Here is a 25802-nt window from a genome sequence, read left to right on the forward strand (position 1 = left end):
TAATGCAATCTCTTTGGTTATGTGCAGAGAATGTGCTTGAAGGGGCCAAACACAAGCAGGAGGACCAGTTAGGAGGCTACTGCAGCTGCAGGGGAGGGGAGTCGCTGTGAACAAGAATGGGGCCATTGGGAACACAGGCAGACAGAGTTGGGATATGTTTTACAAATCATTAGGGTTCTGACATAACCCCCTCTTCTCTGTGCTGTGGTGAGGAGCCCAAATGTAGCCACAGACTTGAATTCACACCCAAGAACTCTATTAGTTTGTAAAAATTCCACCCCAACACAGAGCCCATCTACCACCCCTCTGGAAACTCCTCTTTGTTCATGGAAGACCTTGGCATGTGGTGCTGGGTCCTTCCTCCCCCAAGCCCTTCCACCATCCTGGTGACTGTCAGTGGATGATCCATTCCATCCCTTGACCTCCGTCTCCACCTACCTCCTCTGCATTCCTGCTCCGAGCATGCATTCCTGTGGAACCTGAGGATCAGCTTCACCCCAACATCTAAAAATCAGACAACTCACTTTCTACCCAAAGCCTCACACTTCAGAAGTTATCCAAGGATGATGCATAGACCCCTTGAATGAGAACTTCCTGGGGCAGTCATTAAAAATGTAGATCCCAGACTCCCCTCCCCCACACCTCCTGGTTTAGAATCACTTAAGTATTCCGAAATCTGCATTGTTAACAAGGTTCCTAGATGACGCTTAGGCACAGTTGAGTTTAAGAACTGCTGTCAGCCCAAACCTGGCATTACTCACCACACCTGTCCTTCAGATCCACAGAGCCCTCTTGTCCTTGATTGCTCTGCATTCACTCTACCAGCCCTTCCCATTTTCGCTTCCTTCCTGTCCAACACACACCTCATGGTCCACCACCTCAACCCTCTTGGCTAGCTTTGTCCAGCAAAATCCTGGCCTAGGACAATTCAACCACTCACCTTTTCCACAGGTGCTCATTGATTCATTTATCCATTTACTAAAACTGTGCTCCAGGCCCAAAGTATTCCAGTCATTATATAAATAATTGCTTAGTTTTTTTTTTTTAATCAAATGCTCTTGAGGGCCTCAGAGCTAAGTTGGGGAGAGCCATTAAATGCTGAGTTCAGTGACGGAAGTAAGCATGGGCACTGTGGATGCATAACGGAGAGGATCCCAACCCAGTCTGGGGTGGAACAAGATTAAGAAAACCTTCTCAGAGGAGCTGTTAAAGAATAGCGAAAAGGAGGTAGCCAGATGAAGAGGGGAGCCTTCCAGACAGAGGGCTTTGCATGAGCAAAGGCAGGGAAGTGAGAACAGCATAGCAGGTGTGGGGTGTGGGAAGCCAGTCAGCACTGCTGAAGTGTGAAGTTCATGGCATGGAGGGGTGATAATATTTTCCAAACAAAAACTCAGGATATACGGCCCCGCTGTGGCAGAATGTTCCAAATCAGGAATGTCTCTGAAAATACTAGAGATGATGTCACTAAACATACTGGGTCGTTAGGGCTCAATCTACCACCTCTTCTACATACTCCTACCCCTACACACAACTCCGTAACTCAAGACCACCAGAAAATAAACCTCCCCAGGCAAGGTTCTTGGAGATCCTTTTCACATCATCACTGATAGATTATTTTTTATTTTTCACTATTATACATACTAATAGGCCATCAGTAGGAGACAGGTTAAATAAATCATGGTACCTTCAAATACACTATGCCACCGTATTTATTTGGTAATAACGTGAGAAAATATGACACAAAATCATTTCACATAAAGCACGCATATAGTCAAAGTGACTATTTTAAGTCTACTCATGATAATGTAATGCCCTCATAGAACAAATAAATAGAAATGGTTAGTTTCCAGTTTTTTCCAGTCCTACTCCAATCCATTCTCCATACGTAGTCAGACTGATATTTCTAAAATGCAAATCCCATCCTGCTTAAAACCCTATGAAATTCAAAATCCTTTATCATGGAGCCCAAAGGCCAATGTCCTCTGGACACTTCAATACCCGCCCCTGCTTGTCATTGCTCACCTTTAGGCATTCGCACATGCTGTTCCTTCTTCCGAAAGGCCCTTCTCCATTTCTTTCGCCTGCTTGACTAATGCCACTCATCCTTTGAGATGCAATGTAGAGGTTACTAGCTGCAGGTAGCCCCCTCCCTCTGTGACCATCACCCTCAAGCCATATCCGGTATCTCTCCTCATATACTCCCATCATACCCTGTGCTTTTCCCATAGCTCTTTTTACACTATAATATACTTGTCAGCTCACTCATTTCTATACTCATTAGAATTTAACCTCCATGATGGCAGAAACCATGTCTGTCTTGTACACAAAACCTCAGTTTGATTACCCCCCAAACTTGGTGGCTTTAAACAACCAACACTTATTGTCTCATGCAGTTTCTAAAAATCAAGAAACCAGGAAGGAGTATGTTAACTATGATTCTAGCTCAGGGGGTCTCATGAGGTTATAGTCCAGATGTTGGTATGGGCTGCAGCCATCTGAAGGCCTGACCAGGGCTGGGGGATCCACCTCCAAGTTGGTCCACTCACATGGCTGTTGGCAGGAGGCCTCAGTTTTTCCACCACATGCATATCTTCGTGAGGATACTTCAATGTCTGCATGACATAACAGCTTCTCCCAGGGAGAGCAAACCAAGAGAAAAAGCAGGGATTAACAAAGATGCATCTGTTTTATCCCCATTTTACATACAAGGAAACAGAGATACCAGATAAATGTGTCCAGGGTCTTACAGCTACTTAAGTGTCAGAAGTAAGATTTGAACTAGGCAGCCTGGCTCCAGGGCTCTTCTAATCATTATGCCATCCTGCCTCTCTAGGAAAATCAGTATAATTTGCTGGATGAAAATAACTACTACTTGCTAGGAGCCATACATACCACATGCTTCTCCAAATTTGCTCAATTTTGGTCCATTCATACTCTACGCCAAGCACTGTGCTAGACACTTAAGGAGACATTTCCACCATGCACACATTGTCCCCAAGAAAAACCCCGAGATTCTGGGGCATCCATGGCTGGGAAGAAAGGAGTCAAAGTCCTCTGGCCTCAGGAAGCTGGTTTCATTATCCCATCCCATGGGAAGAGCCAGGTTTCTCTGAGAGGTCACGTGCGCTGAGGCACCTCATCCTCTTGGGCCAATAGACCCCACATCACTGCTGCTGACTAAGGCACCCTGCTTGTCCTTCAGTACCTCCACCCCAGGAGACAAGGCCAGGACCTGGGTGTGCAGGGTAAGGCTGACAGCTGCTGTTGCAGCCTGATGATTTCACTGGAGAACCATTCCACAGCTGCCTTCCCCTGGCTGCAAGAAATCCTATCGGGAGACAGCCCAGCAGTGAAATCACCAGCGAGGCGCCAGGTACAATGGCACCCTTGTAGAATACATCTTGTGATCTCATGGGTCCAGAAACACAGAGCCATAAACCCTGCCTCAGCCCAGCCCCACCCAGGTGGAGCCCAGGGCAGCCTGCACCGTCCATGCGCAGGTGTTAATCTTCTCCTCCAAACCAAAGCTTAGAAGACACCAACAACGTTCCTCGCAGGATTTTTCAACTCTCTAAGGTTTACTATCATTAAGAGAACTTGAATATCCTTTTACTGAATTATTATTCACCCTAATTGGAATATTGGGGTTATCTATATTTCAATGCACCATACATACTGAAGTACAATTCTTTATTCTTACATAAAGCATCTTTCCCACCTTATATGGAGATGATTTAGGATTTTAAAAAGAGAATCAAGACTGGAACATTAAGTAGAACCAGGAAGAAGGCAAATACAAAAAAATGCCTACCATGGAGTAGGCATACATACCTTGGTATGGGTGGTTGTACTTTGGCTCTGAGATTCCTAGCATTCAAAGTCAAGAAAGAAACCTGATCCAACACAGAAATCACAGCATTCAGCACATATTTGCCATTACTTTTTTTTAAATAAATCATAGTGTTTATGAGATTAAAACCAGCCAGTTACTCAGGAAAAACTACCTGCAAGAAATTCACTCTTAAGATTTAGTGTAAAAAGGGAGTTCCCGTCGTGGCGCAGTGGTTAACGAATCCGACTAGGAACCATGAGGTTGCGGGTTCGGTCCCTGCCCTTGCTCAGTGGGTTAACGATCCGGCGTTGCCGTGAGCTGTGGTGTAGGTTGCAGACGCGGCTCGGATCCCGCTTTGCTGTGGCTCTGGCCTGGGCCAGTGGCTACAGCTCCGATTCGACCCCTAGCCTGGGAACCTCCATATGCCGAGAGAGCGGCCCAAGAAATAACAACAACAACAAAAGACAAAAAAAAAAATTAGTGTAAAAAGGATGCTAAATGAAGTAGTGAATAATATTATTAGGAAAATCTCTTGGTGAAAGCCACCAATGTTGCTCTAAAAATCAAGGATCAGCAGACTACAATCCATGAGCCAAACCTGGCCCTCAGCTTGTTTTTAATAAAGTTTTATTGGAACATAGGTATGCTCATTTGTTTATATATTGTCTATGGCTTCTTCTACACTACAAAGGCAGTTGAACAGTTGCAACATACTACAAAGTTGAGACACCCCTAAAGTGACCCTCCCCCCGCAAAGGGGCCGTACCCATGTATAGTCCCCTCCCCTTGAATGTAGATAGAATCTGAGACTGGCTTCTGACCAATAGATTACAGCAAAGGTGATGGAATGCCACTCCCCGATTGGATTACATTATGTGGCCAAGGTGATGGGAGATATAGCTCCTTTGATTATGTTACTTTGTATAAGACTGTCTAAACTGACTGGAGAGAGAAACTCTTACTGGCCTTGAAGAAGCAACCAGTAATGATGTGAATTGCCTATGGAGAGGGAGGGGTACTACGTGTCAGGAAACAACATGTGGTCTTGGGAGCTGAAATCTTTAGTACTACAGCCATAAGGAACTTAATTCTGCCAACAACCATGTGAACTTGGGTGTAGCTGCTTCTCAAGTCGAGCTCCCAGATGAGAATGCAGCCCAGCCACTCACCTGACTCTATGTAGCCTTCTAAGACCCTCAGCAGAGGAGCCAGCTAAGCTGTGCTCAGAGCCTGGTCAACTGAAACTGAGATAACAAATGCATGTTGTTTAAAGCTGCTATGTTTGGGATGACTTGTTACTCAGCGTAGAAAACTAAAACACCACCTAGCACACACAATCTCAAATATGTACTATCTGGCCCTTTGCAGGAAAATCTTGCTCATCCTTGCTCTAAAGCACAATTCAGAAAAAGAATTCTATGAAGAGTGTATGGGGTTCTCTAAACATGTAGAGAGAAAGTAGTAACAGGAATGTTTGGAGGGCCTACTGTGGGTCGGCATTATCAGAGCCATTGACGTTGACACCAGGAAGTATGTGAGGAAGGCCCAGGAGGGTGAATGAACCAATTAGAGGTTTTGGTGGCAAGCAAAAGAAGTTGACTGTGGCTGGTTTACACAAGATAGGAATTTCTTTGAAGTTTATCAGATAAATTCACAGAATCAAAGGAAAACCTGGCAATTTATTCTCAATCACAGAGACCAGGAGACTTCTAGGGGTCTTAAACAGCAGCAATGGCTCACACCCTCGGCAGGACTCTTGCCACTGCATGAATGCTCCCCAGCCACTGGGTTATATTGTTGGCATCACTGAGTTGAAAATTCAAAGACCAAGAGAGGGAGGAAATGAAATGGCTAAGGAGGGGCAGGCACTTTAAGTCACCATGACTGCACAATGATGGAGAGATTATTCTCCTAAAGGGAAGCGGGATGCTAGGCTAGAAAGAGGAGGAAAGGGTGCTGAGCAGCATAGCTGGCCACAACTGCTTCACCTCCATTTCTGCATCTCCATCCTTCCCTCCCCAGTGCCCCCTGGCACCGGCTCCATCCACCCATAGGTCTCGGAGTATTCTCACCACGTTTATCCCTACATAGCAATGCCCACCTGATAAGTATAAGCTGTATGGGCCAGAAGTGATGGTCACCTTGTTTCCATGGTAACAAGAATGATTAGCATGTGCCTAGCACACAGGGAGTGCTCAAGAAAGATGCGTCAAGTAGATGAATGAGGAAATGAGTGAATGAACCTTCAGACACACGAATCTCTGAGCCACTCCATCAAATCTCTATGTGGACAGACCAATATCCTTCCCACTTTTCCCCCACTCCCTTCCCTCCCCTCTGCAAGACGGGAGAAGTGCCTTGCTTCTCTGTCTTCAAGTCTTTCTCAGCAGCCCCACCCTTTTCTCCAGCTGCAGAGGAGCCCAGCAGACCAGCTCTTCCCACAGCTAGCCCCTTGTAAGTGGTATTAGAAAAAATAAATACCCATGGGAGAGATGTTGCTGTGTTGTTTTCTCTATAAAATGGTTTGTGAAGTGCTATAAACATCATTGCACTAGTTCTTGCTGCCTCAAACAGATGATGGTTTAGGCTGGGGGGTGGAAGAAGGGAAGGGAGGAAGAACTGCTAAAAGGGGGGCCCTTTCAGAGACTAGGTTGCTTCCTGAGCCTCCAGAAAGTCAGGAGCCTTGCTGTAGCCAACACTGAACACACGAAAAGCTGTGCCAAATTCAGCCCCATGTGCATTCATTCTTGCTTGCATTCATTCATTGCATATCTATTTAACACTTGGTGCTTGCTGTGCACCATACTGAGGTGCTAGTGAAGCAGCTAGTTATGGTCTCTGCTCACAGAGCTCCAGGTTAATGGTAAAAACAGACAAGCAGCCAGATCGTTATAGTCCAACGTGGTTAAGTGCTAGTGGGAGAGGACACTTAAGTGGCTTTAGGAGCACAGAAGCTGGAGAGTTGAATTCGGGTAACCAAGGAAGACTTCCTGGAAGACGTGACCCTAAAGCTTAGACTTGGGAGAAGAGAAAGCACAGACATTCCATTTCTGACAAACTAATGTGGATGGGGTATGGATGGCAAATACACGTGCCATGATATTGCCACTCCCCTTCCCGCCCTCACGCAAACATAGCAAATCTATCAGAGCAAATCAATCACAGTGCTCTTTGCCACTGAGCCAAGACATGGCCTCAGAATCCTTTTTAACCCAGGCAGCCACTGCCAATCACTCAAACACCATGCAAGTGCCCTGGTGCGGGGGACAGAGAGCTGGACCTAGAGTCACAGGACCAAGGCTGTACGTGAGCCTGGGGCTCTGGGGCTCAAGAGAGCTACACCCAGGGGGCTCCCCTGTGGGGCCAGGAGGGAGAAGGCAGGAAGGAAGGGAAATGCTACTGCCAGGCAAGAGGGGGTCAATATCTGTGGCTCAGGGTGAGGAGAGACAGAGATGAAACAGGAACAAGACCAGATGACTTGTCAGGATGCCAGCCTGTGGATGAGGACTTGGGCGCAAGGCTGTGATCAGGGGTTCTGCCATTATGCTGGGCGGGGATGATAAGAGCTTTGGGGGAAGGTGTGGAGACAGCCCCACAGCAGGAAGAAACCATGCCAGACAAGACAACCAGCTCTACCTCAAGTCAGCTGTGTGACCTCAAGCACGTTACTTCCTCTCTCTGAGCCTCAAGTGCCTCACCCATACGTACAATGACAGAAAATACTTACCTCCTCAGGCTGCTGTGAGCACTGATCAAGACAAGAGTTTAACTGCGATATGCTGTAGAAAGCGCATCACAGTTGACTAGCTGTGGAACCCTGAGAAAGTTCCTTAACCTCTTGGCACCTCGGGTAATTCATCTCAAAGGGATAATACCCATTAACACTTCTATTGTATTCTCTATACATCAGACAGTCAGGCATCATTCTAAAGACTTCAGTGAGTTAATTCACTTATTCCTCATGACAACCCTCTGAGGGAGAAGCTCCTATTATCTGTAGGGTACTGAGGCACAGAGAGGGTAGGTAACTTGCTAAAAATCACATAGCTGGTGCGAGGGCAGAACTCACATGCAGGATAACTGACTCCAGAGCCTGCATGTACAACCACCCTGGGACATGGGAGCTCAATCATGCCAACTAGTACTAGTATTTCTAATGGCAAAGTGAAAAAAAAAATGCTTTATTTGGGGGGACAAGTTGTCATCATGCGGATTTGGGCAGAATTTCTGGAGGTGAGGTATTCTAGGAAGCTTGACCCATTGGAGGAAGATGAAGGAAGGTGAGACTGGTCTTCCAAGAGATGTGCCACCTTGCTGGGCAGAGAGAAGGAAAACTGGCAACAGCTCCTCATTCCTAAATTAAGAAAAAGTGTCAAGACTTAACGGGTTGATTCCTGACCCCCACAGCACACAAAAGTCCCCTGGGATGGATTTTTTTTTTTTTTAAGTGCCAAAGCTCAGATCCTATGCTTGACTTACTGAATCAAAATCTCTGGAGTTGGGCCCAAGCATGGATATTTTTAAAATTTCCCCAAGGGATTATAATGTGCAGGTTGAGAACAATTATTTCTAAGTACTTGAGGTCTGGGGCCCAGGCCTCATCTCTGTCTACACAAGGGCAATTCTCAGTAAGGCCAAAATCAAGGTCCTCAGCCAAAAGCCAACACCACCTTGACCATTAGCAGATAGGCGGCTAGTTAGCATGTCTTTTCAACTCTCTCCTCCGTCATGTGCTAAAATGAATGGCAGGGGACAAAGACGCACCGGACATACTAGGATGCATTCAAAGATGCGCTCAAATGGATTTGTCCGGTGGTCCGGCAGCTTCCTCTACCATCCTTCTCCAGATCGCCCCCTCCTTGCTCCAAGCCAAAAGCCAGTCTCAAAGCCAACAGCACACATGTGATGGTGCTGCCCGTGCCCTGATTTCTAGCCGCCACCACAGCAGGGGTTGCAAAGCCTGAACAAGCCTAGCCAACCACAATGATGGACTTTCGTTCCAAGCATGGCCCCCAATCCTCCATCAGTCACGCCAGGAGGAGGAGCTAGCCTCATCTTCTCTCCAGATAAGGAAACAGGCTCTGAGTGCTAGAGACAGTGGCCTGCCCCCCTCACCCTGGAGCTTCAGTCTCCATACAGTTTTTCATTCCCAATAAGACAAACTTCCCACCTCAAGGTGAAAATAGCAGCTCCCCCAGCCTTCATGATCCACGACCAGTTGTCTCCGGGTTCAAATCCAGCCCACCCATCTCAGCACCCACTTATGGAGCACATTCGCCCTTCTTCCAGAGGCTTTTTTGGGTCTCTCTCAGAAGCCAAGCATTTCAAGTACAGAGCAAATTAAGGCTGGGACCTGGTTATAATGATGTTGGAAGGGCCAGAAGAGCAGAGGGAAAGGGAAAATTGTCACTTAGGGATCAGGAAGCTGCTGCTAAGCAGTGGGCCAGGGTCACAATCCCACCGATGCTGGTGATGCCAAGAGAGTCACACAGGTGCCTGCAGTCAGCGGCCTCAGTCGCCCACTGCTGCTGCTGGAGGCACTGCCAGGAGCAGACAAAAGCCATTCTCTCAACTCCCAGTTTCCCACCAACAGATCTCACTGCCAGAACCTAGAAGGAAGCCAGGTGTGGCAAGGGATTCTGGAAAAAGGAATTCTCTGGGTTCCCAGGCCTCACAGGGAAAAGAGTATAGCAGGCTTCACTAGGAGCTGAGAGCCAAGAAGTACTGCCTACATAAGTACTATTAAATACACCCATTTTACGGATAAGGAAACTGAGACCCAGAGTTCTCAAGATTGATAAGTGGCAAAACTGGGATGCAAACTCAGCTCTACCAGGCTCCAAAGACCATGGCTTTAACCCCTAGGCTGCCCTGCCTCTAACAAAGTCACTTCATGTTACCTCTCCCGGACAATGCCTAGGTAAGGAACAAAGAGGTTTCTGGTCAGTCACTAGATGGTGAGTTCCACAGAGACAGGATGTAAGCCCTGTGCACTGTGTTAGTAGCACTTGGCTACATAGCAAATGACTCCAAAACTCAGAGGCTCGAAAAATATTCATATTTGCTCCTGTCTCTCCAGGTGAGCTGAGTGGCCCTGTGGCTCTTAGCTGAGCAGTCATGGGTCTGTGGTCACCTGTGGTTAAGAGGAGCCAGCGCCACTGATCTGGGCTGGATTCTCAGGTGTGTGAGAATCAGCCGGCTATCGACTGGTCTAGAACGGCTTCGAGTTGGCCACACGAGCTCTTCATATAGACGCTCATCCCCTAGCGGATTAGGTCAAGCTTGTTCACACCACAGAGTCAGGGCTCTAAGAGAAGATTTGTGCCCAAGACAGGGATGGGCTCCTTCACTTCCTCACCTTCTACCAGCCAAAGTCACAAGGGCAGCCCAGATCCAAGCAAATAGACTCCACCTCTGATGGAAGGAGCCACAAAGTCGATGCTAGGATCTTAGCAAAAAAAAAAAAAAATCACACGTTGAAACCTAGCCCCCATCCCCCCAAAAAATCACATGTTGAAACCTAGCCCCCAAGGCAATGGTTTTAGCAGATGGGGCCTAGGTCATGAGGGTAGAGCTCTTGTGAATGGGTTGGCACTCATACAGAAAGAGCCACCACAGAGGAATGGATAAAGCTGTGGTACATATACACAATGAAATATTACTCAGCCATAAAAAAGAATGCCCTTTGCAGCAACGTGGATGGACCTAGAGATTATCATACTCTATCATATGTGAAGATAGACAGTGAAAGACAAATATAATATCACTTATATGTGGGATCTAAAAAGATACAAATGAACTGAAACAGTCTCAGACTCCGAGACTTTGAAAAATGTAGTGACCAAGGGAACAGGTGGGGGAAGGGGAGAATGGGCTGGGGGTCTGGGATTGGCATATGCGCACTGAGGTATATGGAATGATTGGCACGGGGAACGCTACTGGATATTCTGGGATAATCTACGTGGGAAAAGAATCTGAAAGAGAATGGCTGTGTGTACATGTATAGCTGAATCCCTTTGTTGTACAGCAGAAATTAACACAACCTTGTAAATCAACTAGACGTCAACAAACCTTTTCAAAATGGGGGGTGTGTGTATCTCCACAGAGCCCCTTCTGCCCATGAACCAGGAAGAATGACCTCGCTAGACACCCAACCTGTGGCTCCATGCTCTTGGTCCTCCCAGCCTCCAGAAGCGTGAGAGAAGTGTGTGGTGTTTACAAGCTGCTCAAGTCAGGACATTTTTGTTACGGCAGCCCACACAGGCTCAGATGGCCATTTCGTAAAGGTTAGGGGCACCGAGAAATATTCACGTGGACCTGCCTGCCCCAGCCTAGCACAAGGCAGCGCATCCCTGCGAGCCTGCGAGCGCCCCGGGGCAGAGACCGCAGGGGTTGTACTCACTGCTCTCCTCCCAACACCTGGCGCTCGCAGGGGCTGGCTGTTTGGACATGTTCATCTACGAACACCAACAGCTCGGGGCAGAAAGGGTGTTCTCACCGCCTCCAGCGCGCAGTTCTCGGAAAACGCAACCTGCCGTGTCTCCCTCCTCGGGCTGAGTCTGTCCAAGGACCACGTGCGGAAGGGTGGTTCGCAGATGCTTCCGCGGGACGGTGGTTTGAAAAATTCGTCAAACTTGACATCATCACCGTGGACTCCGGGATCTGAAAGGCCCTCCCCGCCCTCCAAGAAGGGAAAGAAAGTCTCTCACGGCCATGCTCCCCCCCCACTCTGTGGCTGGCGTTGCTCATGTTTGGGGAGAGCAGCGCAAGGCAGGCAGACGGAGCGCTTCACCTTTCTTTCCATGACATAGAGCGTCTAAGAATGTGCGGTTGCCCCAGCCGGGGTGACGCGTGAGCTGAGCTCGCGGCTGGGATGTCAGCCCCCAGCACACGCTGGTCCGGCTGCAGCAAGGGCAGCTGGGGAGGCTGCGGGGAGCGGGGGCAGGGTGTCCCCATTCACGAGGAAGGACTCAGAACGGGGGTCAGCTAAGATGTCTCGAGGTGGGCGGTCCCCTTTCCAGGGTCTCCACCCAGACACACATATGCACACATACTGCGGGCAACCAGCAGGTCTTCAGTGCCATGCAGACCCTCCCCCTTTGTGCCCTCTTGGCATCCCAGCCCATGCTCCTGTGGGTGACACTGCTGACCCTTTGACTCCAGAGGGCCCAGCCCAAAGAACCCACTGGACTCTGTTGGATGCATCTTGTTCGCTGGTTTGGCGCCCATGGGGACGCGCCCCCGTCCACACCCAGCTCTGGTTCCGACCCCAGATCTCCGTGTCCTGACATCCCGATCAGAACTTCATCCCTGGGGCTTGGTTGCGTGTTGGACACCAGCTGCTGCATCCTCAACTGCACTCCCCCAGTGCCTCCCACCTAGAAGAAAGAGCTGTCTCCCCACAGTCAGACATGCAGGACCCAGGAGTGAGAATATCTTCCAAAGCATTTGCACTGTTGGAGGCAGACCCTTCCTTTACAGGCAGACTGCCTGTGTTAGGAACCCAGGGCACTTTATACAGAAGAATGGAAAAACTACTGTACTTCAATGATGGTGGCGGTTACACAACTGTGTAGGTTTGTCATAGCTCATCGCCTGATCCCCAAAAAGGGTAAATTTTACTGTGTATAAAGGATACTTTAATAAAGCAGACTTTATTTTTTTAATTATTACAAGAAATCGCCATTGTTCTGACTCTCCTACCCACTGCAACCAATCCTCAAGCTTGGTGGGAGGAGTATTTTAGCATAATAAAGCTTTAGGGTAAAAATCTGCTTGAACAAGAACTCCACGAGTCTTCATCTTGTGTCTTCTGGGATGGAGTGAGAACCTGGGGAAAAGGTTATTGATACCAATTGATATGGTTAATGTTATGTCTCAGCTTGACTGAGTCAGGGATGCCCAGAGAGCTTATAAAACTCTTCCTCCGGATGTGTCTAGGAGGGTGTTTCTGGAGCACATTAAGCATTTGAATCTGTAGACTAAAGAGATCTGCCCTCTGCAAGGAGGCGTCATCCAATCCACCAGAGGCCAGTAGGCAACAAAGGTGAAGGAAGGGCAAATTCCTCCTCTCTCTTCTTGAACTAGAAAGTCCATCTTTGCCTGTCTTGAGCCATCAGAGCTCCTGGTCCTCAGGCTTTTGGAAGGTGAGAATTCTACCATAGAACCACCAATGCTCCTTGGGCTTTTGGCCTCAGACAAGGAGTTACCCCATCAGCTCCCCTGTTACTCAGGCCTTCAGACTTGGACTAAATCCCATCACCAACTGTCCCCTTTCTTCATCTTGCAGATGGTAGATTGTGAGGCTCCATAACTACAGGAGCCAATTCCTGTAGTTACCTCCTCTTGCACATTATCTCTCCTCTTGGTTCTGTTCCTCTAGAGGACCCTAACTAGTACCACCAACATGAGCAGGTGGGGAGGCAGGCAGGGGGATGTTGAAAATGTTACTTTCAGCTGGAGATGCTCAGGAGAAAGGCTGGATGCCAGGAGAAAAAGGGTAGAACTGAGAGGAAAGAGGAAAAGTAAAGTGAGGGGACAGCAGGCACCCAGGAAAGGGAGTGGCTGCCTAAAAAAGCCATCTGAGAAGGGGAGAAACATTTGCTGCCGCCTCTGGTCCCTGAGTGTGTCACCAAGAAGTTAGGGTCCATGTGCTTTGGTGATGCCTTTGCAGCCAGAGTGGGGTGTGATAGCAGGACTTCTGCTTGATCTAAGGGGAGAGAAGTCACACAGAAGGGGACATAGACTTGGGCACATAGGTTTTTCTGCCACTACTCAAATCCTGATTCTAAATCAGCCCAGTCCTCGCTGCTAGCCCCGCCATCATACTGAACAGTCAGCCTCTTGCAGATGGGTCCGTCACCTTCTAACCATCTGATGTGAGTGGAACAGAGTCTGGGGAGAATCTTCAGTCTTGGGAGACAAATGATGGAGATGTTTACACACTCATCCCTGGAACCCATCCCCTCCAGAAAGTGAGACTGGACACAGAGGCAGGAAGCCAAGAAGCAGAAGGGGGAGGGGGGGAGGAGTGTGGATGGGCGGAGGAGGCTGAACAGGTACCAGCCCAGAAGACTTCAGGGCTGAGATCAGCACTTTTCAACGGGGCACCAGAAAAGAGACTTTGCACCTCTGATCACCCCTCTCCCCACAAGTTCCTTCTATGTTTTATGGCAGCCAATTCATATCCATCGATCTTTGTGAATCTTTGCAGTCTGTGAACATGTCTCAAAAAAAGAGACAGAGGTCAAGTCTGGAATTCTGGTAGAATCATCATCAGAAAATTGAGGCAGGATGCCTCCCACACTACGTTAATTCTTTTTTTAATTTGGCAACTACATATTTGATAGAACATATGACAGACATATGAGAAAACATATGTTTTGTCACGTACATTGTTGCCAAATTGCTGCAGTGGCCACAACTGCACTCCTGGTTACATGCCCATGAGAAATCAGTGCATATGTCTGGCAGGGGACAGGCAAAAGAATGTTCTTAGCAGCATTGTTATACCCCCCAAGCTGGAAACGACCCAGCTGTCTATCAATACCACAACAGATAAATAAATCTTGGTATATTCAGACAATAGACTGTAAGATAGCAGTGAAAAAGGGCTACCGGGACATGCACGACATGGATCCTCACACTTTTGAGCAAAAGAAGCCAGATTTAAAATGTACATGCCTACAATTTCATTTCTATGAAGCTCAAGAACAGGCAAAGTTAATCTGCAAATGATCAGGGTGCAAACGGCGGTTGCCTTTGGAGAGTGACCAGAGGGGCAGAAGAGCGACTACTGGTGTTCACAATATTCTATGTCTTGATTTGGATGCTGATAACAAGAGAGCGCCTATTTGTAAACATTCATCGAGCTGTATTTTAAATTTGTGAACTTTAATAAGAAATAGATGACATCGCCATCCATATCCACATCCATACATAGATGTATAGAAAGAATCAGACCACTAGGGATTTAACACTTTAAAGATTGCTCTATCCTTGGCCCTCGGGGAAATTATTATGAGCAAGTCGAGGGAGAGATATTAAGCAAATAACCACCCAAAGGAAAAAAGAATCACAAACCATGATAAGCACAATTAAAAAGAAAAGTGGGGGAGATTTAACATGAGTTCGGATTGAAACCTGGCGTGAGAAGACTTCTCTAAAGAAGTGACAGGTCAGCCAGTTCTGCAGAAGGTAGCCTCCTTGAGGCCGGGGGAGGAGGACAGCAACTGTTCTGAGCATCACGGACTTGGCCCTTGGGAGGGACTGACAGAGGCCAGAAGAGAGCATGCGAGCAGCGCAGGTGCACAGACCAGAAAAGTGGCCTATCAGAGAGATTCCGTGAGCCAGGTGAAGGATTTGAGGTTTTCTTCTGACTGCAGCGGGGAGCCACTGGATGCTTTTCCTCAGCAGCATAATCCAATTTGTATTTGTCCGCAATGTCTGTTGTTGGTGCATAACAGATTCCTAAAAGGCAAGAGAACACACGGGGAGACCAACTAAGAGGTGACTGCAAGAGCACCAGCATGGACTAGGGGCTGGCGATAGAGAACAGTTTACAGATTTCAGTTATGGACGTTGTCACTGAACATCAACTCTGATGGGGGAAAAAAGATACTACGTTAATAATGAGCAAAAAAAAAAAAAAGCAAATTAAACATTTAGTGGCTGACAACAGCACACTTTTATCCATATACTTCAAGACCCCTTGCGTTATCAATATCACGTTCAAAGTTGGCCCCTCCAGCCTTTTAAATTCAGAACCTCCATATTTTTCTGAATTGTTTTTGACCATGGATAGTCAGCCAAAGCATTGGGCGTAATATCGGGAGTGATGTGCTGCATATCCTGATAGCTAACATTGATGGTGCACCTGCCATTTGCCAAACATCCTTCCTGGTGCTCGTGTTGGTGAACTCATTTACTCCTTCTGGCAGCTCTGTTAGGTCAGGGCTGTTATCATTCCCATCTACAGCTCTATGAGAACAGAGAGCAGAGAGATGCGTCCCCGATTCACTAGCTATTAAAAGGCAAAGCAAAGATTTAAACCCAGGCAGAGTGGGGCTAGATCCACATTTTAACACATAGGCTGTCAGTTCTCACAATCAAATCTTTGAACTTGACCTTTTGAGGAACTTTTCAACTAACAGTAATTTCCAGGCATATCAAAGAACACTGGAGTTTGTTTGCATTTCCGAGTCAGTTAAATTAATTGCTCTGTTTTTTCCTTAATTGTAGTTTACCTTCCTGGAAGTTCAATAGCTTCTCTTGAAAGCCAGCCAGAAGCTTTTGACAGCTAGATGTTCAGTACTGGGGGCCCTTCGGGACACATGAATTGGTCACACCAAATGCTGTTGGCTTTGACAAGTCTATTCTGCATTCCAAAATATTTGGCAATTTCATCTGCAGGGATGGCATTTTCTGACACTATGATGGAAAACCTGTGAATTCAGCAAGTTCCTGTTTCAATGCGTACTCCTAAAGGAACTATTTTGAAGATGCTTCATGAAGTAGGCAACATAAAAAAAACAGTCCACCTCTAAGGTGCAGTCAAATCAAATAGCTGAAGTGACAATCAGATGAATAGAGGAAGATTACACATGGGCTGGAGATGACAGCTCTGCTAGAGCTGATTCCAGAGCCGAGGAGTTGACAAGTTTCCTTTGACATCTGTTGTGAGATGCCTCCCCTTTTCACAAGAACATAAAACATAAGAAATACCAAATTTCACGTTGAGGGGAAAAAAGTTACCTTGAAACTGGAATTTCCTTTTTCTTTGCAACAAGTCAGTCCCCCACAGGGCAGGAGCCTGCCCCTTCACCCCCCTGGTCTAGCCTTCCTGCATCCCATTCCAGACCTTTAAACCCTTTCCCCTGCCCCAAATACCCTCAGGTCCCCCTAACCCAAATACATCAACTATAAGGTGACTGTCTTCTGAAGACTGTGTAAGAGTGTGTCCCGCGGTATCACGTAGCATTGTCTCCTGTTTTGTTATGACCATTTATTAGCCTTGTGAGTATGAACAGGTTACTCTGAGTTTAGTTTTCTGCTCCAAAAATTGAGGATAATAGCACCTACTTCCAGGATTCTTAGGGGAATAAAATGAGAGCATGTAGAAATGCGACTCGGTACAAGACTCTGTTACGTGAAATTATCAGTGAATGTTAAGCTGCTATTGTCACTATTAACGTCATCATCATAGTAATATACCTCTTATCTCTTAGGAACCAAAACCCTTCGTTAAAGCAAAAAGTCAAGTCCAGTGAGAGATTAACAGTAATAAAAACGATACCTTCAAATGTCTACGTATTGAGTAGCTTGTAAGAGACCATCATTTACAACAAGAAAAAATAGCAAAGCCCTTGAAAATGAAAAAATCTAGGAGGGAGTGGGATGGATTCGGAATTTGGGGTTAGTAGATGTAAACTATTGCCGTTGGAGTGGATAAGCAATGAGCGCCTGCTGTATAGCACAGGGAACTGTATCTAGTCACTTGTGATGGAACCCGATAGATAGTGGGGTGTGTGTGACTGCGTCACTTTGCTGTACAGCAGAAGTTGACAGAACAATGTAAATCAACCATAATGGAAAATATAGGAGTTCCTGTCATGGCGCAGCAGAAACGAATCTGACTAGGAACCATGAAGTTGTGGCTTCGATCCCTGGCCTCGCTCAGTGGGTTAAGGATCCGGTGTTGCCGTGAGCTGTGGTGTAGGTTGCAGATGCAGCTCGGATCCTGTGTTGCTGTGGCTCTGGCATAGGCCGGTGGCTACAGCTCTGATTCAACCCCTAGCCTGGGAACCTCCATATGCCGCCGGGTGCAGCCCCAGAAAAGACAAAATATATATATACACACACACACAAAAAAAATCTTACCCCAAAAAATCTGTTTGAAGGCAACAGAGTTACTAAGGCTGCCAGTCCATGAGATGTCAAGATCCTGGGGAGAAAGGAGCCCCAGGGAGAGTGAGCCAACATTCTCCTCTTTTTCCCCTGCTGGCCTCTGCCAGGTATCCAGGCAGAGGACAAGGGCAGAGATGCCAGGGAAGCTCTTAAGAATCTCACAGAGCTGGGGAGTCAACGGAATACATCAGGGCTTCTAAGGCAGCCAAGAGCTGAAGGACCCCGGTCTCAGAAAAGGGAGGCCTGCAGAAGTAAGCATAGCACCCTCTGCCCTCAAATCACTTGCCCAGGATGAAAGGTTAAGAAGCCAAGCAGAAATGTGCCAAAGATTTAACCCTGGAATGCTCTTTCTCTTGACTGTTTGGGGTTATGATACTAAAGCTTAATAAATAAGGATTTTTGTTTTATTTGCACAGAATTTTTTTTTTTTTTTGCCTCCCATGCAGCATGTAGAAGTTCCTGGGTCAGGGATTGAACCCACACCACAGCTGTGCTCTATGCCACAGCTGAGGCAGTGTTGGCTCCTTAACCCACTGTGTCACATGGGAACTTCCTACAGGTTATTTTTAAAGAAGACTAGAAGAATGCCAGAGCTCACATCCTTGACCAGTAAGCTGTGTGGACTGGATGACATGCACTCATCTTGATCTCTTTAGCACATTTTGGTTTAATTGTATATTTTCAGGAATGTCAAAGAATCCTGGAGTTTGCCTGAAATACACTCTAATTTAAAAATTGGGCCTGCAATTTAAAATCTTCCCAAAGAAGTCTCCAGGACCAGGTGACTTTACTGGTGGATTCTTCTAAATATTTAAAGAGGGAATAACACTAATCTTCATCTCTTCCAAATGAAGGCATAAGAGAAACCACTTCTCAATCTATAACACTAGCATAATCTTAAAAATGAAACCTGATAAGGATGTCATAAGGATTGAAAATTACAGGTCACTTTTCTCATACACATAGATAGAAAAATGGCAGCCAAATATTATCTAACCATATATTAAAAATATATATATGACAACCAAGTTGGGTTTACTCCAGTAACGCAAGGTTAGTTTTACATTCATGATTAATCAAAGTAATTCATCACATTAGTATAAGAGAGAAAGCCCAGGACTAGCTCAGTAAATGAATAAAAGGCATTTACAAAGTAAACATCCATTTTTGATTTTTTTAAATCTTAGCAGACTCTAGGCCTGGGATGGAAATCTTAAAACCTGATAAGTATATATATATTTTAAAAGCTACAAAAAATATGCTTAACAATGGAATGTTTAAAGTTTCTAGCTGAGATTAAAAATGATACAAGAATGTCAACAATCAGCATTTCAGTCAATATTGTACCAGACGTCATATCCAGGGTAAAAAGGAAAGAAAAAAAGTATAAGGACTGAAAAGGAAAAAACACTGCCCTTACTGATGAGGGTAACATATACAATAACTGGAATGAAAAATATACAAACATCTCATACAACTCAATATCAAAAAAAAAATCAAAAAATGGGCAGAAGAGCTAAATAGACATTTCTCCAAAGAAGACATACAGATGGCCAAAAGGCTATGAAAAGATGTTCAACATTGCTAATTTTTAGAGAAATGTGAATCAAAACTACAATGAAGTATCGCATCACATCAGTCAGAATGGCCATCATCAAGAAATCTACAAATGACAGATAAATGCTAGAAAGGGTACAGAGAAGATGGATCCTCCTGCACTGTAGATGGGAATATAAACTGGTGCAGCCACGATGGAAAAAAGTATGGCGGTTCCTCAAGAAACTAAAAATAGAACTACCATATGATGCAGCAATTCCACTCCTGGGTATACCCCTGGACAAATGAAAACACTAATTCAAAAAGATACATGCAACCCAATGTTCACAGCAGCGTTCTGTCCAATAGCCAAGACATGACAGCAACCCAAGTGCCCATCAACAAATGGCCGTCCGATAGAAGAATGGGGCTATCTGCCAATTCCAAAGCACCATTTGAACTCAGGTGATCCACAGCTGTCCAGGTGTTTTCTTTTGCTAGAGGTCACTTGCATCTCTTTTGGCTGCCGTTTTCAAGTGTTTACTGTGTAATACTACATAGCTCCTAGACCACCCACACAACAATGAGATCGACCAAAGTCTTGCTCCCCCAGACAACATGGATGGATTTTACCAACCTAAGGCCAAACAAAAGAAATCAAGCCAAAAACATAAAACAAAGACATTCTGCTTATTTCTCTAACAGGCAAATGTAATCGATGCTTATAGAAGTCAGAGCAGGGGTCACATTTGAGGTGGGACTGTGTCAAGATTGGGATAAGGCATGAAGAAAGATTTGGGGGTACTGGCAAATCCTCTTTTCTGATCTGGCTGCTGGGGTATTCTGGATGCTCACTTTGTAAAACTACATCTCACTTATGCTCAGATCTGCACTTTTCTCTATGTATATTACCCTTCAATAAAAAATGTTTCTTAAAGCTAAAAAATGATACATAATACTTCAAACCTGTTTAATTTTAACTTAAAGCATATAAATGCACATTCATTCACCACGCTTTTGATCTGGAGCCAAGGTTTTTCTTTGCGAACGGGTCGGCTCGCTGGAGCTTCCTGTCATCTTTCTTACATAAACCACACCCATAATGCATCATCTACCATTTGCAGCGTCCGTTTCTTTGAAGTAGAGGGAGACCTTTAAAGACCCTTGTAAAGCAGTTGGAGTGCAGAACCTTGCTAGAATTTTATGATTTTCCCAATCCTTTCATTGTCTCAACCACACCCAATTCCATAGCATTTTCTTTTAAAAGCAATTCTCCTGGGTAAGTCTTTTCAAAGCTTTCAACTCGGGATTCATAGAAACATGTCTTACACACTTATTTTTTTGGCTAGTGTTTTATTAAGTAATTAACAACAAAGTCTAGCATAAATAGATTTAAAGCCAAACACAATGATCTTTGATAGACATAGAATTCAATGGATGGGAACAGACATGAGTGTGTGTCCTGGAGTGTAGCCCACACTGGCCAGCACTTCCCATGATGCAGACAAACATTTATCAACGTGTTTTGCAGAGGAAATGAAGAGCTTCAGTTAATCCCCTGTGTTTGTCAAGGGGAGAGGGCTTTCATGTTGTTATGACACCCCTAAACTCCCAGCTGCTGCCACTGGTCATTTGGGGGCCACCACGGAGGCCCCTTAATAATTTTCCGTACAGGAACCTGTTCTTTTTCTGAAACACAGAGCATGCACCTGTTTCCTGCTTAAAGCTTTCTAAACGCAGAGTGCCTGGGATAAAGTGGGTGCTCAATAAATACATGTTGAAGGAGCAAATAACAAATGGATGCACAAGTTTTGAGCTCTTCCAGGAGCAAGTTCCAGCTCTTTGGCCTGTCCAAAGAGGCCCTTTCTGGGCAGATCCTTCTTACCTTCCCAGCCATCTCAACTTACATATCCTCTCTGTGAACCCCACACTGCAGCCCCACCAGCCGTGCAGCATCACTTGCGCTGATCCTCCACTGAGAGCACCCTTTCTCACTTGTCATCCACAGAGGTGCCATGTAAACGCACCCGTTCCTTCCTCAACACCACCCCTAACACGTCCACACTGAGGAGCTCTGCTCCCCTGCTTTACAAATCTATTATTTCTTGTCATATGCCCGTCTCTCCCATAGACGGTGCAACCGAGAGACGTAAGGACTGGGACCCAGCCCCTTTATTTGGTTTCACAGTCCCAGCTTCCAGCTCAGCCTTGGCGCAGAGTTGGCTCTCAACACAAGCCTGAAGTCAGGAGTCAGCTTGGCCTGAGTTCAAATCCTGGTTCTGCCACTGATAGCTGTGGAGCCTTGAGCAGATCTCTCCTCCAACATTCAGTTTCCTGTCGAATGGCAACAATACCCACCTCTCAGTGTTCCTGTAGAGACTGAATGGTATCTTCTATGTGAGGAGCCTGGCACACAGAAAGCACTCAAAGAACAATCTCAAAACTCAGGGGAGAGCCTGCTCTCAGTGTCTAGACAACTATGCATCCAGATCAAATGAATGTCCAGATATGATGGGAACCCCAGTATCTGCACATGATAGACCCTCAAGGAATATTTTTTGAACAAGGAAATGATGCTCATCTGTCCCTTGCACTCTGCCTTTGTCCTGCTCTCCTCTCTGCCTTTAGCATCATTCTCCACATCCGCATTCAGGCCCCACCAGCTCTGTGGGCAATTTGAAATTAAAATCCCAAAGTTATTTTTCATGAGCAAGAACAATCACTCTTGGGTCTGCTGGCACAACATCCTGACAGGGGGCTGGCAACAGCCAGTTCACGGTGAGCCCTGCCAGGGGGCTGCACATATGCTTCTAAGAATAACTCAGTGTCCAAGAATTCCGCCTGTTCTATCGCAGGCTGGGGCCGGCCGGCAGCTGGTTTGCATTAGCGTCAAGAGTGATGGTATTCCGCTTTACCATAGTGAGCCTGATGCCCCCCCCTCTCCTTCCTCTGCTCGTGCTCTGGGCTGCCACTGGGCAGGCAGCGTCTTCATTTAACAGCCTCGAAGCACCAGGAAGGGATCTGGTCAGAGGTAAACTACAGAGTAGATGGTAGTCTGCCTTCTGGTTCCTTTCATCTCACACCTGGATCACACATCCCACTTCCACCTGGGAATCACTCTGAGTGATCTCGGTATGGCAAAGCCATGAACACATCCCATTCAAACCTGCCCTCACAAGAGCAGCTGATGGTTGGGATCTTTCCTGGCCTCTTCTCTTTTATTCATTCATTCATTCATTTCAATGTGGAATTATTGAATATTGAAACCAAAGCGGGAGCTAGGAGATCACTTAGGCAGCTTGGTCTACAGTGGCTCTTAGAACAGCACACTCTCTTTAGGATTCTTGGAAATATCTGAGAGCACTGATCTCTGGGTGTCACAAAGAGAAAGGGCACTCCTAGCATTTAGTGGGCAAGAACTAAAGAGGCAAAATATCCTGTGATGCACAGACTGTTCTCACATAATGGAAAATTATCCAGCCCAAAAACATTCATGGTGTCCTTCCTGGGAAACTCTGCTGGAGCAGAGTGTGTCATCCTACACCACCCTCTGCGCTCCCAATCCAGGCAGTTGGCTGTGAGTAGAGGCTTCTTCATTCCTAGCCTTGGCATATGTCTCCCAACATGGGAAATATGCTATGGTGAAGGGGAACAAAAGATCATGGGCCAAAAAGACCAGGACAAAGTTCTGTTTCTGCTACTCCACCTGTAGAAACTTGAGCCGAGTTAGATTCTTAGAACCCCAGACTCCTCATCTGTGTCATGAGGGCTCACACCATATGATGAGTATGAGCACGGCCGCCACATTGCACAACTCCTGGGGCAGAGTAACAAGATCCGGCAGCGAGAATTAGAGAACAGGTAGAGTACTGGATGCATGGCCGGCATTGAGAATACCGTAAATGCCACATGTGAAGTGCCTTGTGCTAAAGCTGGCATGTAATACAGGCTCTACAAGTGTCAACCTCATTCCTTCCCTCCTCCCACAGATGTCGTGTGACTCCCCAAAGGTCATCTAGGATTCCTTGAATAAGGGCTCATAAAAAAGACATGGTCTCAACTCCCATAGAATTAAAAGAATTAGGGGTTATGGGAGTTCCTGCTGTGGCACAGTGGGTTAAGAATCTGACTGCAGTGGCTCAGGTTGTTGTGGAGGCAGGGGTTCGATCCATAGCCCGGGAGCTTCCCTATGCCTCAGGTACAGCCACAGGGAAAAAAAGAAGAAAAATTAGGGTTTCTGATAAGACCTGTAAATATGCACGTGTTTATACACATGGGAGTGAGAGGGTATAAAATATATCAAACTCTAAAGAGTTACAGTCTACCTCTCCTGCACCCTACTTCCCACTGTGCCCCCAAAGAATGCCCTTTTGATCATTTAGCCCATTACCAGGGCTTTACCGTTCTCTGACAGAAGAAACAGAAGGATGGTAGTACTCAAATGGCTCTAAATTAGACAAGATGAGACCAAAGAGGGAAGGGAGGAGGAAGCAGACAATCACAGAAAGTGAGAAGGAATGAGAGAGAGAAAAATAAGAGGGTTCTAAAAGTGTGTAGGGTCTTGGGACAAGAGATTCCCATACAGGTGGACTTGGGGAATATCAAGTTGCTGGATCTTCACTTCGCAGAGGCTATAATTAGGGGAGTCTCCTTGTGAGCCCTTGCGATACATTTAGGATTGGCTACAACTCCCAAAAGAGTCTTTCTAGAAATTTCTACAGAATTGTGTCGTCCAGGTTCTGGGCTCAGCAGAACCTGCATGCAGGTTCTTGCTTCCTCCTCCCCAGACTTTCAACTTCATGCCACGTCAACCTAGATACACAACCCAGCTCTTTCTTCCATTTCCTCCAAAACCTGCTCAAAGAGAGCGGCAGACTTCCCTAAGGGTGTGGAGGAAGCAGAGAAAAGGGATGATAATAACACAGCACAAAGTTAGGAGCACAAAACATGCCCCTTTTTAAAAAGCCCTGGTTACCCACCCTCAAGAAGCTGTTTCTCAGGGCTCAGAGGCACCACCTTGACGGCGCTCACAGGTTCCTCCCTCTTTTCCCCATCCCTTCCCATCCCCTCTCTTCTCTAACCCCACCCCCTCTCGGAAGCAGAAAACAAATTCTTCTCTTTTCTCAGGCCAGGCACCTGAGCCATCTTTCTATCTGCCTAAGAGCCCGCACAAACCCAGACCTTTGGGGCCCGCCTATCCCCTTCATGGACAAATCAAGGTGTTTTTAGCCAAAGCTATTCCCTCTTGAAAAGGATGGAGCTACATCATAGAGGTCTCACCTCATTTTTCCTGTCTGCAATTTAGATAACAAATCCAAATTGTTGAGAGAAACAGAGCATTATGGAAATCCAGTGGGCTGGCCTGGGAGGATTTCCTTGACTTTAAGTAGACCCTTGAAGGAGAGATGGGATTTGGAAAGAACCAGAGAAGGAATCCAGTGGTATCACAACATAAATAAAAGTGTGGAGGCTGAATTGGCACAGAATATACAAGGGAGAGTGGAGAACTCATGCAAACTGAAGCCAACAACGCATTGGCTAGAAGTGAAGGATAAAAAATGTGAGCATTAAGGTGGACTCATGAGTGGAGGACTCTGAATGTGTCAGGTTATGACAAATCTGACCAAAATCTGATCTATCCTTTGGGATTAGCTAAGCCACTCTTAAGAGAGAGTTTGTGTGTGTGTGTGTGTGTTTTAAGAAAACTGTATCAATAATGCTTTTAGATATGCAAAAGTAAAACAAGACCATCTTGGAGAAAGATAGGAATCCAATAAATATATCTGATTTAGGCACGTGAACTGAATAGCCTTTTTTGTTATGCCCAGAGCCTCCAAGAATGTCTCTGTGAGCACCATTGCTTTGGGGGTTCAACTAGTTCCTTTGATGGATTGTCTGTCATGTTTTTGTTCTTTCAGAGTTGGGAGTTTTTTCCCTCAAACAGCTGGTTGAAGTAGGCTCAGAATTCAAATGGACAAGTACTTGGATGGAACTGGCAAATGTACCCCTCTGTCCCCGGGGGCACAGAGGACGTTGGACAGGGGAAAGGACTTGGATCGCATTTGATGCAGCTCAACACAGATCTCTCATGAGGTCCGTCAAAACAACCTCTTTGTTCTCACAGCCCGACTTCACAGTGCTTACTGTAATGACGCTGACCTTAAACAACAAAGAAAATACTGCTGAATTCATTTTTTAATTAAAGTATCCTCATTAAAATTGCTTTATTAAGCCTTTGGTAAAAAGATTCCTAGGAGTTCCCATCATGGTTTGGTGGGTTAAGAACCCAACATAGTCTCCATGAGGATGTGGATTTGATCCCTGGCCTTGCTCAGTGGGTTAAGGATCCAGTGTTGCAGCAAGCTACAGTATAGGCTGCAGATGTGGCTCAGATCTAGCATGGCTATGGCTGTGGCATAGGCCAGCAGCTGTAGCTCCGATGCATCACCTGGCCCAGGAACTTCCATATGCTGAAGGTTTGGCCATTAAAAGAAAAAAAAATCCTGTAGTCTACAACTATTGTGTTTCT

Source organism: Phacochoerus africanus, chromosome 7 (genome assembly GCF_016906955.1).
Source record: "Phacochoerus africanus isolate WHEZ1 chromosome 7, ROS_Pafr_v1, whole genome shotgun sequence".
Taxonomy (NCBI): domain Eukaryota; kingdom Metazoa; phylum Chordata; class Mammalia; order Artiodactyla; family Suidae; genus Phacochoerus; species Phacochoerus africanus.